The following is a 20,699-nucleotide window of genomic DNA, read 5'->3' as shown; positions in this document are numbered from 1 at the left end:
ATCCGCCTTTCTCCCAATCCCCTCCCTTTGCCCGTACCATCCACCTTTCTCCCAATCCCCTCCCTGTGACCGCAACATCCGCCTTTCTCCCAATCCCCTCTATGTGCCCGTAACATCCGCCTTTCTCCAAATCCCCTCCCTGTGACCGTACCATCCGCCTTTCTCCCAATCCCCTCCCTGTGACCGCAACATCTGCCTTTCTCCCAATCCCCTCCCTGTGCCCGTAACATCTGCCTTTCTCCCAATCCCCTCCCTGTGCCCGTAACATCTGCCTTTCTCCCAATCCCCTCCCTTTGCCCGTACCATCCGCCTTTCTCCCAATCCCCTCCCTGTGCCCGTAACATCCGCCTTTCTCCAAATCCCCTCCCTGTGCCCGTAACATCCGCCTTTCTCCAAATCCCCTCCCTGTGACCGTACCATCCGCCTTTCTCCCAATCCCCTCCCTGTGACCGTACCATCCGTCTTTCTCCCAATCCCCTCCCTGTGACCGCAACAACCGCCTTTCTCCCAATCCCCTCCCCGTGACCGCAACATCCGCCTTTCTCCCAATCCCCTCCCCGTGACTAACATCCGCCTTTCTCACAGTCCCCTCCCCGTGTCCGTAACATCCGCCTTTCTCCCAATCCCCTCTCTGTGACAGTACCATCCGCCTTTCTCCCAATCCCCTCCCTGTAACCGGAACATCCGCCTTTCTCCCAATCCCCTCCCTGTGCCCGTAACATCCGCCTTTCTCCCAATCCCCTCACAGTGACCACAACATCCGCCTTTCTCCCAATCCACTCCCTGTGCCCGGAACATCCGCCTTTCTCCCAAACCCCTCCCTGTGCCCGGAACATCCGCCTTTTTCCCAATCCCCTCCCTGTGCCCGGAACTTCCGCCTTTCTCCCAATCCCCTCCCTGTGACCGTAACATCCGCCTTTCTCCCAATCCCCTCCCTGTGACCGTAACATCCGCCTTTCTCCCAATCCCCTCAGATACATCCTGACAGGACACTAAACCCACAAATACGGTTTTCCTGTGTGCGCTATGAAGGCGAGATACGCTGTTCAGTGTTACCCATCATTACACGGTAGCTCTGTAACACGCCCCAGTACCACCGCACTCAAGCAGCAATAGCTTCAGAACTGCCCCAAGGCATCATACACTGACCTCATACCCCTTCATAACTGCCCCCAGGCATCATACACTGTCCTCTTACCCCTTCATAACTGCCCCCAAGCATAATACACTGTCCTCTTACCCCTTTATAACTGCCCCCAGGCATCATACACTGTCCTCTTACCCCTTCATAACTGCCCCAAGCATAATACACCGTCCTCTTACCGCTTCATAATTGCCCCCAAACATCATACTGTCCTCTTACCGCTTCATAACTGCCCCCAAGCATCATACTGTCCTCTTACCCCTTCATAACTGCCCCCAAGCATAATACACTGACCTCTTACCCCTTCATAACTGCCCCAAGCATCATACACTGTCCTCTTACCCCTTCATAACTGCACAGACAGTAACCACCTGGTCTCGCTCTCCAGTGGAGATGCCACAAGACCTCTGGGCCCCCTATCAGGTCAGGGCCCCCCTCCTCCTCTGCAGGGCACCCACCTCCTGCACAGACAGTAACCTCCTGGTCTCGCTCTCCAGTGGAGATGCCACAAGACCTCTGGGCCCCCTATCAGGTCAGGGCCTCCCTCCTCCTCTGCAGGGCACCCACCTCCTGCACAGACAGTAACCTCCTGGTCTCGCTCTCCAGTGGAGATGCCACAAGACCTCTGGGCCCCCTATCAGGTCAGGGCCCCCCTCCTCCTCTGCAGGGCACCCACCTCCTGCACAGACAGTAACCTCCTGGTCTCGCTCTCCAGTGGAGATGCCACAAGACCTCTGGGCCCCCTAGGTTTTGCAGGACTGGTGTCATTCTGTTGGACGGGATGTGTGGCGGGGGAATCACTTGAAGGACTGTAATGAAACAAGAAAAGCAGGTGAGATATAGATTAGCTTAAAGATAAAACCAACAGATGTATGAAACATAAAAGATATAAACACCATCCCCACCGCGATGTACTAATTACAGTGACTGTGTTATATGTACATAACGCGTCTGTGGCCGAAAACCTTTTGATGTTGGACAGTGCCCGGCAGGTAATGGCTGGGAGTGTGAGTTCCTCAGACAAAGGCGTTAATCATGGGGGGGTCCTTATTCCATATGTGAGGTGTCCGATTAAGTTTGGAACCTGTATTTATTTATGTAGCTGGTTTGATTGATCTATGAATCCTGTATGGTGTATGCAGGAAGAATGAGGAACATTTGTTTGCGTAATCAAATACAAACCGTATTTTGAATCTATGTGACAAATGTATCACAGGTGAAGTGTAAACTCCAGCAAACGTTGTGTGTGACAGGAAGGAGGAAATTGCTTCCTGTAGTCATTCTCTACTTCTAAAATGTAATCTATTTATTTATAGGTTGTAGAATATCCTGATTGGATGGATAGGGCTCAGGGTGGGCTTACCCCGGGCTTACCCCCTGTGGTATGTGTATTGGAGTAAGATAAAAGGAGGGCAGCAGCCCTGTGTGAGAGTGTATTATACCACTTTCATTCTGCTGTGAACATCTTTTCAGAACTATTTGGGCAAATAAACATCATCCGCCTCAAGAGGATCTCTTCATCTTGTGACCTGCAGGGGTATGCCAAACATAGCTCCGTTCTTCGTCTGTCCAGGGGGACCTAGCGTCTCCAAGTTCAACCCTCTGCCAGGCTACCATACTGGATCTGGTCTAGGACCAGTGGGGGACATCTGACGCCAGACAGGAGGTGTGGCAAGTAGTATGACGCATACATAGCAGCCAGCGGTTTTCAGGTGCCGGCGGAAGGAGGCGGACCAGAACCGTGGTTCCAGACGCCATGGCGAGGAGGAGTCTGGTGGTGGCAGCGTAGTACCCGACCACTGCGTTGTGGGTGGAGTCAGTAACAGGTGGTTACAGACGGTAAGTGGGAATACCCTAATTTGCCAGATCCCATGTAACCTAAACTCCATTCTGTGACTGGGGCGGGATAGGGGTACAGTGGGTATATATAGGACAGATGTGGGTATACAGGACACATATAGAGGGCACACAGGATACATGTAGGACAGATAGAGGTACAGTGGGTACATATAGGACAGAAGTGGGTATACAGGACAAATATAGGGGTACAGTGGGTATATATAGGACAGATGTGGGTATACAGGACAGATATAGGGGTACAGTGGGTATATATAGGACAGATGTGGGTATACAGGACAAATATAGGGGTGCAGTGGGTACATATAGGACAGATGTGGGTATACAGGACACATATAGGGATACGGTGGGTATATATGACAGATGTGGGTATACAGGACACATATAGGGGCACACAGGGTACATGTAGGACAGATTTGGGTACAGTGGGTATATATAGGACAGATGTGGGTATACAGGACACACATAGGGGGCACACAGGGTACATGTAGGGCAGATAGGGGTACAGTGGGTACATATAGGACAGATGTGGGTATACAGGACACATAGGGGCACACAGTGTACATGTTGGGCAGATAGGGGTACAGTGGGTACATATAGGACAGATGTGGGTATACAGGACACACATAGGGGGCACACAGGGTACATGTTGGGCAGATAGGGGTACAGTGGGTACATGTAGGACAGGTGTGAGCATACAGGACAGACATAGGGGCGCAGTGGGTAGATATAGGACAGGTGTGGGTATACAGGGCACATATAGGGGCGCAGTGGGTACAAGAAGGACAGGTGTGGGTATACAGGGCACATATAGGGGCGCAGTGGGTACATGTAGGACAGGTGTGGGTATACAGGGCACATATAGGGGCGCAGTGGGTACATATAGGACAGGTGTGGGTATACAGGGTACATATAGGGGTACAGTGGGTATATATAGGACAGGTGTGGTTATACCGGACACACATAGGGGTACAGTGGGTACATATAGGACATGTGTGGGTATACCGGACACATATAGGGGTACAGTGGGTGTATATATAGGACAGGTGTGGGTATACAGGACACACATAGGGGTAGAGTGGGTATATATAGGACAGATGTTGGTATACAGGACACACATAGGGGGCACACAGTGTACATGTAGGACAGATAGGGGTACAGTGGGTATATATAGGACAGGTGTGGGTATACAGGACACATATAGGGGTACAGTGGGTATATATAGGACATGTGTGGGTATACAGGACACATATAGGGGTACAGTGGGTACATATAGGACAGGTGTGGGTATACAGGACACATATAGGGGCACAGTGGGTACATATAGGACAGGTGTGGGTATACAGGGCACATATAGGGGCACAGTGGGTACATATAGGACAGGTGTGGGTATACAGGGCACATATAGGGGCACAGTGGGTACATATAGGACAGGTGTGGGTATACAGGGCACATATAGGGGCACAGTGGGTACATATAGGACAGGTGTGGGTATACAGGGCACATATAGGGGCACAGTGGGTACATATAGGACAGGTGTGGGTATACAGGGCACATATAGGGGCACAGTGGGTACATATAGGACAGGTGTGGGTATACAGGGCACATATAGGGGCACAGTGGGTACATATAGGACAGGTGTGGGTATACAGGGCACATATAGGGGCACAGTGGGTACACATAGGACAGGTGTGGGTATACAGGGCACATATAGGGGCGCAGTGGGTACATATAGGACAGGTGTGGGTATACAGGACACATATAGGGGCGCAGTGGGTACATATAGGACAGGTGTGGGTATACAGGACACATATAGGGGTACAGTGGGTACATATAGGACAGGTGTGGGTATACAGGACACATATAGGGGTACAGTGGGTACATATAGGACAGGTGTGGGTATACAGGACACATATAGCGGTACAGTGGGTATATATAAGACAGGTGTGGGTATACAGGACACATATAGGGGTACAGTGGGTATATATAGGACAGGTGTGGGTATACAGGACACATATAGGGGTACAGTGGGTATATATAGGACAGGTGTGGGTATACAGGACACATATAGGGGTACAGTGGGTATATATAGGACAGGTGTGGGTATACAGGACACATATAGGGGTACAGTGGGTATATATAGGACAGGTGTGGGTATACAGGACACATATAGGGGTACAGTGGGTATATATAGGACAGGTGTGGGTATACAGGACACATATAGGGGTACAGTGGGTATATATGACATATACAGGTGACAGACCGGTAGATGAGCGCCCTCCGGCGGTGATGACGCGCTCTGTCCTTCTCTGACATCACAGTGACGATAGTAATCACATTAAGCAACCGGTGATGACGTCACTCGGTGCCTGGTTTCCCTATAAACATTTCCGCTCAGGCTCCCGCCCCTTCCGGATGTGACGTATCATGTGCGCCGCGGCTGAAAACTAGTCAGCAGGTCAACACAGATGTCACATGACTGTCTCCACCAATCAGCGCGGCTCATCCTTCCACGTGGCACCACCAACACCTCAGTGAGTGTAAGTGTGAGTAGTGAGTGTGAGCACCAGCCCCACAGTGTGAGTAGTGAGTGTGAGCACCAGCCCCACAGTGTGTGTAGTGAGTGTGAGCACCAGCCCCACAGTGTGTGTAGTGAGTGTGAGCACCAGCCCCACAGTGTGAGTAGTGAGTGTGAGCACCAGCCCCACAGTGTGAGTAGTGAGTGTGAGCACCAGCCCCCCAGTGTGAGTAGTGAGTGTGAGCACCAGCCCCACAGTGTGAGTAGTGAGTGTGAGCACCAGCCCCACAGTGTGAGTAGTGAGTGTGAGCACCAGCCCCCCAGTGTGAGTGTGAGCACCAGCCCCACAGTGTGAGTAGTGAGTGTGAGCACCAGCCCCACAGTGTGAGTAGTGAGTGTGATCATCATCCCCTCGGTGTGAGTGCCAGCCCCTCAGTGTGAGCACCACCCTCTCAGTGTGAGTAGTGAGTGTGAGCACCACCCTCTCAGTGTGAGTAGTGAGTGTGAGCACCACCCTCTCAGTGTGAGTAGTGAGTGTGAGCACCTCCCTCTCAGTGTGAGTGTAGTGAGTGTGAGCACCACCCTCTCAGTGTGAGTGTAGTGAGTGTGAGCACCACCCTCTCAGTGTGAGTGTAGTGAGTGTGAGCACCACCCTCTCAGTGTGAGTGTAGTGAGTGTGAGCACCACCCTCTCAGTGTGAGTGTAGTGAGTGTGAGCACCACCCTCTCAGTGTGAGTGTAGTGAGTGTGAGCACCACCCTATCAGTGTGAGTGTGAGCACCAGCCCCACAGTGTGTGTGTAGTGAGTGTGAGCACCAGCCCCACAGTGTGTGTGTAGTGAGTGTGAGCACCAGCCCCACAGTGTGAGTGCCAGCCCCTCAGTGTGAGCACCAGCCCCTCAGTGTGAGTAGTGAGTGTGAGCACCAGCCCCTCAGTGTGAGTAGTGAGTGTGAGCACCACCCTCTCAGTGTGAGTAGAGAGTGTGAGCACCAGCCCCACAGTGTGAGTGTGAGCACCAGCCCCACAGTGTGAGTGTAGTGAGTGTGAGCACCAGCCCCTCAGTGTGAGTAGTGAGTGTGAGCACCAGCCCCACAGTGTGAGTGTGAGCACCAGCCCCACAGTGTGAGTGTGAGCACCAGCCCCACAGTGTGAGTGTAGTGAGTGTGAGCACCAGCCCCTCAGTGTGAGTGTAGTGAGTGTGAGAACCAGCCCCTCAGTGTGAGTGTAGTGAGTGTGAGCACCAGCCCCTCAGTGTGAGTGTAGTGAGTGTGAGAACCAGCCCCTCAGTGTGAGTGTAGTGAGTGTGAGCACCAGCCCCTCAGTGTGAGTGTAGTGAGTGTGAGCACCAGCCCCTCAGTGTGAGTGTAGTGAGTGTGAGCACCAGCCCCACAGTGTGAGTAGATAGACACACACACGCACACACAGGTCACTAGGTCAGCAGTGTTTAGGATGACTTGCATAAATTGAACCTGAGAAACAGGTCTGCGTTATGTGTTTGGGGTGTCGGTGTTTAGCTTGTAGTAGGTGGGCCCCCGGTTAGTGCACCGCGTCCCCTCGCACGGCTCTTTTCACTCGCTGTGTTTCGTGCAAGGTGTCTCGCTCCACTGCTGCAGCGCTCAGCACAGGTTACCGTTCCCAATCCTGATCCACGTGGACGGGAAAGTATCACAACGATATAAAACTGTAATAGTGACAAACTCATGTCAACCATATGTTGTGGCGGCCTTTTCACCGTGTCGCCCTGATGCATGTCGACTAATAGTGGTTAACCTATTGATTGTCAACCTTTCTCTTACGTCATAGAGGATGCTGAGGTCCACATTAGTACCATGGGGTATAGATGGTCCACTAGCAGCCACTGGCACTTTAAGAGTTTGAGAGTGTGGGCTGGCTCCTCCCTCTATGCCCCTCCTACCAGACTCAGTGTAGAAAATGTGCCGGAGGAGCCGGTCACAGCTAGGGGAGCTCTACAGAACTTTCTTAGAGAAAGTTTATCTTAGAGTTTTTATTTTACAGGGAGGCTGCTGGGACTGAGGGGGGAGGGGGAGGGGGAGGGGGGGGGGGGGGGGTTGTGTCCGCCCTGCGGGGTCTAAGCCACTATCTCCGCTGACTGGACACTGAGCTCCTGAGGGTGATGATCGTTCCCTGCCCCAGGCGACCGCTCACTCCCGCAGCACGCGCCCCCCCTGGCAGCAATAGGGTGGGAGCGCGGTATGACCCGCGCTCCGGAGGCTCAGCAGTACACTGTGCGGCGCTATGGGGGTCGCCCTGAGCCAGCGAGTATACCCTACACTGGTCATCAAGGCTGTCAGGGACCTCGGTAACTCTGCCAGCACCATACCTCTGGCTAGTATAAAGATGTAAAGTGTGGGCAGCAGCGCCATGTTCAGGGGGCGGAGCTTCTCCTCAGAGTGGACCCAGCAGCTCGCCAGCGCCATTTTCCTGCCTACAGATCCTGTACAGAGACGCTGACAGGGAGAGCTGTCACTCCAAGCAACTCCAGCTATCCTGTGCGGTACCAGGGGGTTGTAGAGGGGGGAGGGGCTGTGTAATTACTGTGTAGTCTATTAAGGTGCACAGTCAGCGCTAGGTAGTTGTGGTATATCTACCTAGGGAAGCGCTGTGTGTGTGTGCTGGCTTCAAGCTCTGTGCTTCTCTGAAGAATTTGGGGGGAAACTATGTCTGACATTTCCCTGTGTGTCTGTGTTGGTGTATGTTTCCCACATAGCCATGTCCATGGACTCTGTGTCGTATGCTGCAGAGGACGCTTCTTCTCCAGAGGAGTCCATCCCCTGTACCCAGGAATGTAATGTATTGTCTCAGATTCCTGTTACTGAGCCTGAATGGCTGACTTCTATTAAAGGAATAATCTCTCAGATCTCTACCAGGGTAGCCCATACTGAGACTGAAACTGAGGTTTTAAAGAAGTCTATGGCATTTTGGTCAGGTTCTTTCCCTATTCCTGCAATATCCCCTAGCATATACCCACAGAAACGTGCACTTGCCCAGATTATGCACGATGACACTGATACCGACTCTGACACAGCAGACGGTGACAGGGATATGTTGAGGGGGCGGCACCCCTTGCAAAGAGGGTGCAGCTGATGATTGAGGCCATTAGAGTTGTTAAACATTTCTGATACAACACCTGAGCAGGTTGAGGAGGCTTACTTCACAGATAATAAGAAAGCCTCGCTAACCTTCCCTGCATCCTAAGAATGAAACGCTATATTTGTTAAGTCCTGGGAAGACCAGGAGAAAAAATTCCAGATCCCAAAAAGGGTTCTGGTTGCTTTTCCCTTCCCTGAAGAGGATAGGAAGAGTTGGGAGACCCCTCCCATAGTTGACGCATCTGTCTCCAGGCTGTTAAAAAAGGTGGTTTTACCTGTCCATGGATCTACCATGTTAAAAGAACCGGCTGATCGTAAGATTGACACTACGCTCAAATCCATATACACTGCTTCAGGAGTGGCATTAATGCCCACTATTGCCTGTGCATGGATTTCTAAAGCCATAGTAAAGTGGTCAGACACATTACTAGAGGATTTGGATACAATGGGTAGAAGTGACATTGAACTGTTTTTATGTAACATACAGGATTCTGCGGGGTTCATGGTGGAATCCATGAAGGACCTGGTTACGCTGAATGCAAGGATATCTTCCATGTCTGTCTCAGCTTGCAGGGGACTCTGGCTACGACAATGGTCTGCTGACGCGTAATCCAGGAAAAGTGCGGAGAACCTACCCTACACAGGTCAGGCTCTATTTGGGGAAACGTTGGATGCGTAGATTTCCACGGCAACCGCGGGTTCCCAGGACCAGAAGCCTACTTCTGGTACGTCAAAATCCTCAACATGACGGTGGACCACACAGCCTGGAGGACAGTCAGGTGGGAGCAAGACTCAGATTTTTCAGCCACGTCTCTGTGTCGTCCGGCCTGGATCCCTGGGTACAGACTGGAGCTTCAAGATCTCCCACCTCACCGATTCTTCAAATCAGGCTTGCCAGCTTTACTGGCAGACAGGGCTATCCTACAGGAAGCCATCCAAAAATTGGAAAAGTCAGAGGTCATTGTTCCAATTCCACTTCATCAGCTAAACAAGGGTTACTATTAGAACCTTTTCGTGGTACCGAAGTCGGATGGTTCGGTCAGGCCCATTTTGAACTTGAAATCGTTAAACCCTTATCTAAGGGAGTTCAAATTCAAAATGGAGTCTCTGAGAGCGGTGATCTCAGGTCTGGAGGAGGGGAGTGTTTGGTGTCCCTGGACATCAAGGATGCGTACCTCCACATTCCCATTTGGTCGCCGCATCAGGCTTATCTCAGGCTTGCACTGTTAGACAATCACTTTCAGTTCCAGACACTGCCATTCAGTCTCTCCACGGCACCAAGGGTGTTCACCAAGGTGATGGCAGAGATGATGGTTCTCCGCAGACAAGGAGTGAACATAATTCAATATCTGGACGATCTGCTGATAAAGGCATCGTCCAGGGAGAAGTTGTTACAGTCCATTGCTGTCACGACTCGTCTGCTCAGGGAACATGGTTGGATTCTGAACCTTCCAAATTCACATCTGGAGCCGACAAGGAGACTGTCTTTCCTGGGGATGATCCTCGACACGGAGGTGCAGAGGGTGTTTCTACCGGTGGAGAAAGCGTTGGTGATACAGTCTATGGTCCGGGATGTCTTGAAGCCTGCCCGGGTATTGGTTCATCAGTGCATTCACCTTCTGGGGAAGATGGTTGCCTCTTCTGTATGGAAGATTTCATGCTCTGTCATTCGAACTGTATCTCCTAGACCAATGCTCGGGATCTCACCTTCACATGCACCAGAGAATACGTGTGTCGCCAAAAGCAAGGATTTCACTCCTCTGGTGGCTGCAAATGTGTCACCTTCTGGAGGGCCGCAGGTTTGGGGTTCAGAACTGGATCTTTCTAACCACGGATGCAAGTCTCAGAGGTTGGGGAGCGGTCACCCAAGGGGAAACCTTCCAAGGATGGTGGTCAAGTCAGGAATCCCTTCTTCCAATAAACATCCTGGAACTAAGAGACTTGTACAACGGGCTTCTACAAGCGGCACACCTTCTGCAAGGTCAGGCCATTCAGGTGCAGTTGGACAATGTAACGACGGTAGCCTACATAAACTGACAAGGCGGAACGAAGAGGAGGGCTGCGATGTCAGAGGTAACAAAAATCCTCCTCTGGGCAGAAAGGCACGCGGTGGCGCGATGTCAGCAATCTTCATTCCGGGAGTAGACAACTGGGAAGCGGACTTCCTCAGCAGACATGATCTCCATCCAGGAGAATGGGGCCTCCATCCGGAGGTGTTCGCAGAGGTGACCAGTCGTTGGGGCGTACCTCAAAATAGACATGATGGCCTCGCGTCTCAACAAGAAACTTCGGAGGTACTGTCCCAGGTCGAGAGACCCACAGGCAGTGGCGGTGGATGCCCTGGTGACACCGTGGGTGTTCCAGTCAGTGTATGTGTTCCCTCTACTTCCACTCATTCCAAGAATGGATTACAAAGGACCCTGGCGTTCAATTAATTTTGAAATTCCCGCGATGCATCTTGATTGGTAGCAGGCTGCCTCCGGTTACCTTGATAAAGCTAATATGCGAAACGTGCGTAGGACCTCAGCCTAGTGTCCTACCTGTCTATATAAAAAATGTGTTACTCTCAATTTCAACACCTGTTAAAGCTCAGCTATATGTATTAACAGGCAGGGTAAAAGATACCATCAGCGTATATCAATTTTGTTAAAGTTCTACAAACCTGCAGCCAGAGTTAAATGTACAGTGATGGTCAGTGAAAGCTAAATTCCGATTCCCGTGTGTAGGAACATAACCCTTGTTTATAGTATCACTACACTGTGCTGTCACGAATACCATCATACCACTATACTATATACTGTGGATTCTACGGTCTAATTTAGAGGGCACAACGCTGGGAAACAATTAATGTGTAATACAGGTATATTAGAACACCACTTCTCAACTATTATATTAGCAATTTGTGTTTACCTTGTTCTCCTATACATATTTGCCCCTTATGTTAGATACTGAGTTTAAGGAGACACAACTTGCAAGCGCTTTCTCTGCCTGACCCATTTAAATTGCGGGCACAGGCACGGAGCCCTCCAAATTGAGATTTGCATATTACAAATACACAATATATTTGATAACACGAGTAACATATATCAAATTGAGGGTAATGTTCCTTACAATTACAACCTTATTTACTGTGTATGTGAGGGATATGCAGCTGCACACTGAATGTGCAATACAAACAGACATTGAGTGATTCACGCATCCAGTACAGGTGAACCCGCACTGAAAATAACTATAGCATAATACAAATTAATATATTAATCATCCTTCTTATCGATATATAAGGTGGACAGGGGACTAGTTATAGTAATATCCCCACACCTGTTACAGAGCGTCAGTAATATCCGTTATCACTCCGTGTCTCATGGGGAAGCTTTAAGTTATATTACATTATACTACAGAGCAGAAGGAGACTACTCAATACTATGATACATAATTTGATCATACTATTTGATTGATTTATGATTCCACGAGATATAGTTAGCTCACACAAACTGGTATTTCTCTAACGTCCTAAGTGGATGCTGGGGACTCCGTAAGGACCATGGGGAATAGCGGCTCCGCAGGAGACTGGGCACATCTAAAGAAAGCTTTAGGACTATCTGGTGTGCACTGGCTCCTCCCCCTATGACCCTCCTCCAAGCCTCAGTTAGATCTCTGTGCCCGAACGAGAAGGGTGCACACTAGGGGCTCTCCTGAGCTTCTTAGTGAAAGTTTTAGTTTAGGTTTTTTATTTTCAGTGAGACCTGCTGGCAACAGGCTCACTGCATCGAGGGACTAAGGGGAGAAGAAGCGAACTCACCTGCGTGCAGAGTGGATTGGGCTTCTTAGGCTACTGGACATTAGCTCCAGAGGGACGATCACAGGCCCAGCTTGGATGGGTCCCAGAGCCGCGCCGCCGGCCCCCTTACAGAGCCAGAAGACAGAAGAGGTCCGGAAAATCGGCGGCAGAAGACGTCCTGTCTTCAACAAGGTAGCGCACAGCACTGCAGCTGTGCGCCATTGCTCTCAGCACACTTCACACTTCGGTCACTGAGGGTGCAGGGCGCTGGGGGGGGGTGCCCTGAGACGCAATAAAAACACCTTGGATGGCAAAAAAAATGCATCACATATAGCTCCTGGGCTATATGGATGCATTTAACCCCTGCCAGAATCCATAAAAAAGCAGGAGAAAAGTCCGCGAAAAAGGGGCGGAGCCTATCTCCTCAGCACACTGGCGCCATTTTCCCTCACAGCTCCGTTGGAGGGAAGCTCCCTGTCTCTCCCCTGCAGTCACTACACTACAGAAAGGGTTAAAAAAAGAGAGGGGGGCACTAATTAGGTGCAGTATTAACTATACAGCAGCTATAAGGGGAAAAACACTTATATAAGGTTATCCCTGTATATATATATAGCGCTCTGGTGTGTGCTGGCAAACTCTCCCTCTGTCTCCCCAAAGGGCTAGTGGGGTCCTGTCCTCTATCAGAGCATTCCCTGTGTGTGTGCTGTATGTCGGTACTTTTGTGTCGACATGTATGAGGAGAAAAATGATGTGGAGACGGAGCAGATTGCCTGTAATAGTGATGTCGCCCCCTAGGGGGTCGACACCTGAGTGGATGAACTGTTGGAAGGAATTACGTGACAGTGTCAGCTCTGTATAAAAGACAGTGGTTGACATGAGACAGCCGGCTACTCAGCTTGTGCCTGTCCAGACGTCTCATAGGCCGTCAGGGGCTCTAAAGCGCCCGTTACCTCAGATGGCAGATATAGACGCCGACACGGATACTGACTCCAGTGTCGACGGTGAAGAGACGAATGTGACTTCCAGTAGGGCCACACGTTACATGATTGAGGCAATGAAAAATGTTTTACACATTTCTGATAATACGAGTACCACCAAAAAGGGGTATTATGTTCGGTGAGGAAAAACTACCTGTAGTTTTCCTGAATCTGAGAAATTAAATGAGGTGTGTGATGATGCGTGGGTTTCCCCCGATAACAACGGATAATTTCTAAAATGTTATTGGCATTATATCCTTTCCCGCCAGACGTTAGGGTGCGTTGGGAAACACCCCCTAGGGGGGATAAAGCGCTCACACGCTTGTAAGGGCTCTACCTTCGCCTGAGATGGCCGCCCTTAAGGATCCTGCTGATAGAAAGCAGGAGGGTATCCTCAAATGTATTTACACACATACTGGTGTTATACTGCGACCAGCAATCGCCTCAGCCTGGATGTGCAGTGCTGGGTTGGCGTGGTCGGATTCCCTGACTGAAAATATTGATACCCTAGATAGGGACAGTATATTTTTGCCTATAGAGCATTTAAAAGATGCATTTTTATATATGCGTGATGCACAGCGGAATATTTGCCGACTGGCATCAAGTCTAAGCGCGTTGTCCATTTCTACCAGTAGAGGGTTATGGACACGTCAGTGGTCAGGTGATGCGTATTCCAAATGGCATTTGGAAGTATTGCTTTATTAAGGGAGGAGTTATTTGGGGTCGGTCTTTCAGACCTGGTGGCCACGGCAACAGCTGGGAATTCCACGTTTGTACCCCAGGTCGCCTCTCAACATGAGAAGACGCCGTATTATCAGGCGCAGTCTTTTCGTGGACAAGCGGGCAAAAGGTTCCTCATTTCTGCCCCGTGACAGAGGGAGAGGAAAAAGGCTGCAGAAATCAGCCAGTTCCCAGGAACAGAAACCCTCTCCCGCCTCTGCCAAGCCCTCAGTATACGCTGGGGCTTTACAAGCAGAATCAGGCACGGTGGGGGGCCCGTCTCAATGAATTTCAGCGCGCAGTGGGCTCACTCGCAAGTAGACCCCTGGATCCTTCAGGTGATATCTCAGGGGTACAAATTAGAATTCGAGACGTCTCCCCCTCGCCGTTTCCTAAAGTCGGCTTTACCGATGTCTCCTTCTGACAGGGAGACAGTTTTGGAAGCCATTCACAAGCTGTATTCCCAGCAGGTGATAATCAAGATACCCCTCCTGCAACAGGGAACGGGGTATTATTCCACACTGTTGTGGTACCGAAGCCGGACGGCTCGGTGAGACCGATTCTAAATCTAAAATCTTTGAACACTTACGTACAGAGGTTCAAATTCAAGATTGAGTCACTCAGAGCAGTGATTGCGAACCTGGAAGAAGGGGACTACATGATGTCTCGGGACATCAAGGATGCTTACCTTCATGTCAAAATTTACCCTTCTCACCAAGGGTACCTCAGGTTTATGGTACAGAACTGTCACTATCAGTTCAGACGCTGCCGTATGGATGGTACACGGCACCCCGGGTCTTTACCAAGGTAATGGCCGAAATGATGATATTCCTTCGAAGGAAGTGAATTTTAGTTATCCCTTCCTTGGACAATTCCCTGATAAGGGTAAGATCCAGGGAACAGTTGGAGGTCGGTGTAGCACTATCTCAGGTAGTGTTGCGGCAGCACGATTGGATTCTCAATATTCCAAAATCGCACCTGGTTCCGACGACGTGTCTTCTGTTCCTAGGGATGATCCTGGACACAGTCCAGAAAAAGGTGTTTCTCCCGGAGGAGAAAGCCAGGGAGTTATCCGAGCTAGTCAGGAACCTCCTAAAACCGAGCCAAGTCTCAGTGCATCAATGCACAAGGGTTCTGGGTAAAATGGTGGCTTCCTACGAAGCAATCCCATTCGGCAGATTCCACGCAAGAACTTTCCAGTGGGACCTGCTGGACAAATGGTCCGGATCGCATCTTCAGATGCATCAGCGGATAACCCTGTCACCAAGGACAAGGGTGTCCCTCCTGTGGTGGTTGCAGAGTGCTCATCTTCTAGAGGGCCGCAGATTAGGCATTCAGGACTGGGTCCTGGTGACCACGGATGCCAGCCTGCGAGGCTGGGGAGCAGTCACACAGGGAAGGAATATCCAGGGCTTATGGTCAAGCCTGGAGACATCACTTCACATAAATATCCTGAAGCTAAGGGACATTTACAATGCTCTAAGCTTAGCAAGACCTCTGCTTCAAGGTCAGCCGGTGTTGATCCAGTCGGACAACATCACGGCAGTCACCCACGTAAACAGACAGGGTGGCACAAGAAGCAGGAGGGCAATGGCAGAAGCTGCAAGGATTCTTCGCTGGGCGGAAAATCATGTGATAGCACTGTCAGCAGTATTCATTCCGGGAGTGGACAACTGGGAAGCAGACTTCCTCAGCACGACCTCCACCCGGGAGAGTGGGGACTTCACCCAGAAGTCTTCTACATGATTAAAAACTCGACAGGTATTGTGCCAGGTCCAGGGACCCTCCGGCAATAAGCTGTAGACGCTCTGGTAACACCGTGGGTGTACCAGTCAGGGTATGTGTTCCCTCCTCTGCCTCTCATACCCAAGGTACTGAGATTGATAAGATGGAGAGGAGTAAGCACTATATTCGTGGTTCCGGATTGGCCAAGAAGGACTTGGTAACCGGAACTTCAAGAGATGCTCACGGAGGATCCGTGGCCTCTACCTCTAAGAAGGGACCTGCTCCAGCAAGGACCCTGTCTGTTCCAAGACTTACCGCGGCTGCGTTTGACGGCATGGCGGTTGAACGCCGGATCCTGAAGGAAAAAAGGCATTCCGGATGAAGTCATCCCTATCCTGATCAAAGCCAGGAAGGATGTAACCGCAAAAACATTATCACCGCAATTGGCGAAAATATGTTGCGTGGTGCGAGGTCAGTAAGGCCCGACGGAGGAAATTCAACTGGGTCGATTCCTACAATTCCTGCAAACAGGAGTGTCTATGGGCCTGAAATTGGGGTCCATTAAGGTTCAAATTTCGGCCCTGTCAATTTTCTTCCAAAAAGAACTAGCTTCAGTTCCTGAAGTTCAGACGTTTGTAAAAGGGGTACTGCATATACAGCCTCCTTTTGTGCCTCCAGTGGCACTTGGGATCTCAATGTAGTTTTGGGTTCCAAAAGTCACATTGGTTTGAACCACTTAAATCTGTGGAGTTAAAATATCTCACATGGAAAGTGGTCATGCTGTTGACCCTGGCCTTGGCCAGGCGCGTGTCAGAATTGGCGGCTTTATCCTGAAAAAGCCCTTATCTGATTTTCCATTCGGACAGGGCGGAATTGAGGACTCGTCCTCAGTTTCTCCCCAAGGTGGTTTCAGCGTCTCACCTGAACCAACCTATTGGTGGTGCCTGCGGCTACTAGGGACTTGGAGGCCTCCAAGTTGCTAGACGTTGTCAGTGCCCTGAAAATATGTTTCCAGGACGGCTGGAGTCAGGAAATCTGACTCGCTGTTTATCCTGTATGCACCCAACAAGCTGGGTGCTCCTGCTTCTAAGCAGACGATTGCTCGTTGGATTTGTAGTACAATTCAGCTTGCACATTCTGTGGCAGGCCTGCCACAGCCAAAAATCTGTAAATGCCCACTCCACAAGGAAGGTGGGCTCATCTTGGGCGGCTGCCCGAGGGGTCTCGGCTTTACAACTTTGCCGAGCAGCTACTTGGTCAGGAGCAAATACGTTTGTAAAATTCTACAAAATTGATATCCTGGCTGAGGAGGACCTGGAGTTCTCTCATTTGGTGCTGCAGAGTCATCCGCACTCTCCCGCCCGTTTGGGAGCTTTGGTATAATCCCCATGGTCCTTACGGAGTCCCCAGCATCCACTTAGGACGTTAGAGAAAATAAGAATTTACTTACCGATAATTCTATTTCTCATAGTCCGTAGTGGATGCTGGGCGCCCATCCCAAGTGCGGATTGTCTGCAATACTTGTACATAGTTATTGTTACAAAAATCGGGTTATTATTGTTGTGAGTCATCTTTTCAGAGGCTCCTCTGTTATCATGCTGTTAACTGGGTTCAGATCACAAGTTGTACGGTGTGATTGGTGTGGCTGGTATGAGTCTTACCCGGGATTCAAAATCCTTCCTTATTGTGTACGCTCGTCCGGGCACAGTATCCTAACTGAGGCTTGGAGGAGGGTCATAGGGGGAGGAGCCAGTGCACACCAGTTAGTCCTAAAGCTTTCTTTAGATGTGCCCAGTCTCCTGCGGAGCCGCTATTCCCCATGGTCCTTACGGAGTCCCCAGCATCCACTACGGACTATGAGAAATAGAATTATCGGTAAGTAAATTCTTATTTTTGGTGTTTGAGAGAGATCTGTAGCCAGTTAGTATTCCCCAACATCATTTTCAGTTCATGAGAGACTGTGAATCTCTAAAAAACTACAGTGCAGAAAATTATTTATATACAGCTTTCCCTCTGCTAGATATCATCATTATACTAAATAGTTTTCACCACATAATAAGGCTGACCGCCAAGAATCACAGCTGAGCTCTAATAGCAACATTAGTTGCAAATTTCCCTACATATAGAGTGATACAGACTGAATCAATATTGAACAGTTACCAACAAATGATACATTTCGGTACATAATAAGTAGACGATAAAAGACACTAACGCTTTTTTAAAACTTAATCCTTTTTCTCTAACGTCCTAGTGGATGCTGGGAACTCCGTAAGGACCATGGGGAATAGCGGCTCCGCAGGAGTCTGGGCACAACTAAAAGAAAGCTTTAGGACTACCTGGTGTGCACTGGCTCCTCCCACTATGACCCTCCTCCAAGCCTCAGTTAGATTTCTGTGCCCGGCCGAGCTGGATGCACACTAGGGGCTCTCCTGAGCTCCTAGAAAGAAAGTATATTTTAGGTTTTTTATTTTACAGTGAGACCTGCTGGCAACAGGCTCACTGCAACGAGGGACTAAGGGGAGAAGAAGCGAACCTACCTGCTTGCAGCTAGCTTGGGCTTCTTCGGCTACTGGACACCATTAGCTCCAGAGGGATCGACCGCATGGAACTGGCCTTGGTGTTCGTTCCCGGAGCCGCGCCGCCGTCCCCCTTACAGAGCCAGAAGCAAGAAGAAGTCCGGGAAATCGGCGGCATGAAGACTTCTGTCTTCACCAAGGTAGCGCACAGCACTGCAGCTGTGCGCCATTGCTCCTCATACACACTTCACACTCCGGTCACTGAGGGTGCAGGGCGCTGGGGGGGGGGCACCCTGAGCAGCAATAAAAACACCTTGGCTGGCAAAACAATCACAATATATAGCCCTAGAGGCTATATATGTGATAATTACCCCTGCCAGAATCCTTAAAAAAGCGGGAGAAAAGTCAGCGAAAAAGGGGCGGAGCTATCTCCCTCAGCACACTGGCGCCATTTCTCCCTCACAGCTCCGCTGGAAGGAAGCTCCCTGGCTCTCCCCTGCAGTCTACACTACAGAAAGGGTAAAAAAGAGAGGGGGGGCACTAAATTTAGGCGCAGTAAATATTATAGCAGCTATAGGGGACATAATTCAGTTAGTCCCTGCATTATATAGCGCTCTGGTGTGTGCTGGCATACTCTCTCTCTGTCTCCCCAAAGGGCTTCTGTGGGTCCTGTCCTCTGTTAGAGCATTCCCGGTGTGTGTGCGGTGTGTCGGTACGGCTGTGTCGACATGTTTGATGAGGAGACTTATGTGGAGGCGGAGCAGATGCCTATAAATGTGATGTCACCCCCTGCGGGGCAGACACCTGAGTGGATGGACTTATGGAAGGAATTACGTGCAAGTGTCGACTCCTTACACAAAAAATTTGACGACATGCCAAATGCGGGACAGCCGGCTTCTCAGCTCGTGCCTGCCCAGGTGTCTCAAAGGCCATCAGGGGCTCTAAAACGCCCGCTACCTCAGATGGCAGACGCAGATGTCGACACGGATACTGATACCAGTGTCGACGACGATGAGTCTAATCTAATGTCCACTAGGGCCATTCGTTGCATGATTGAGGCAATGAAAGAGGTGTTACACATTTCGGATATAAACCCAGGTACCACTAAAAAGGGTATTATGTTTGGGGAGAAAAAACTACCCGTAGTTTTTCCCCCATCTAAAGAATTAAATGAAGTGTGTGAAGAAGCGTGGGCTTTCCCCGATTAAAAGATTGGTAATCTCTAAAAAATTACTAATGGCGTTCCCTTTCCTGCCAGAGGATAGGGCACGTTGGGAAACACCTCCTAGGGTGGATAAAGCGCTCACACGTTTGTCTAAAAAGGTGGCACTTCCGTCTCCGGATACGGCCGCCCTGAAGGAGCCTGCGGATAGAAAGCAGGAGGCGATCCTGAAGTCTGTATATACACACTCAGGCATTATACTTAGACCAGCTATTGCGTCAGCATGGATGTGCAGTGCTGCAGCTGCGTGGTCATATTCCCTGTCAGAAAATATTGACACCCTAGACAGGGACACTATTCTGCTAACCATAGAGCATATAAAAGACTCAGTCTTATACATGAGAGATGCACAGAGGGAGATCTGCCGGCTGGCATCTAAAATAAGTGCATTGTCCATTTCTGCTAGGAGAGGCTTATGGACGCGCCAGTGGACAGGGGATGCAGATTCCAAAAGGCACATGGAAGTTTTGCCTTATAAGGGTGAGGAGTTATTCGGGGATGGTCTCTCGGGCCTAGTTTCCACAGCAACAGCTGGGAAGTCAGCATTTTTACCCCATGTTCCCTCACACCCTAAGAAAGCGCCGTTTTATCAGGTACAGTCCTTTCGGACCCAGAAAAACAGGCGAGGAAAAGGCGGGACTTTTCTGTCCAGAGGCAGAGGTAGGGGAAAAAGGCTGCAACAAACAGCAGGTTCCCAGGAGCAAAAGTCCTCCCCCGCTTCTTCCAAGTCCGCCGCATGACGGTGGGGCTCCACAGGCGGAGCCAGGTACGGTGGGGGGCCTCCTCAAAAATTTCAGCGATCAGTGGGCTCGCTCACAGGTGGATCCCTGGATCTTTCAAGTAGTATCTCAGGGGTACAAGCTGGAATTCGAGGCGTCTCCCCCCCGCCGTTTCCTCAAATCTGCCTTGCCAACAACTCCCTCGGGCAGGGAGGCTGTGCTAGAGGAAATTCACAAGCTGTATTCCCAGCAGGTGATAGTCAAGGTGCCCCTACTTCAACAAGGACGGGGTTACTATTCCACACTGTTTGTGGTACCGAAACCGGACGGTTCGGTGAGACCCATTTTAAATTTGAAATCCTTGAACACATACATAAAAAAATTCAAGTTCAAGATGGAATCGCTCAGGGCGGT

At 50.3% G+C, this 20,699-nt stretch overlaps 1 long non-coding RNA gene across 1 annotated transcript in view; it reads left to right on the top strand.

Annotated features, from left to right (window-relative positions):
* Positions 1-5,449: 5,449 nt before the first annotated feature.
* The window catches only part of LOC134943979 (uncharacterized), a 32,034-nt gene continuing 16,784 nt past the window's right edge, over positions 5,450-20,699 (top strand). Inside the window, exon 1 of the long non-coding RNA XR_010181839.1 lies at positions 5,450-5,541. This is a non-coding gene — a long non-coding RNA (uncharacterized LOC134943979). The remainder of the gene's footprint in view (positions 5,542-20,699) is intronic.

This window comes from Pseudophryne corroboree, chromosome 7 (assembly GCF_028390025.1).
Source record: "Pseudophryne corroboree isolate aPseCor3 chromosome 7, aPseCor3.hap2, whole genome shotgun sequence".
NCBI lineage: Eukaryota > Metazoa > Chordata > Amphibia > Anura > Myobatrachidae > Pseudophryne > Pseudophryne corroboree.
Note: the sequence above shows the minus strand (reverse complement) of the source record. Positions and strands in the feature narration are given on the sequence as shown.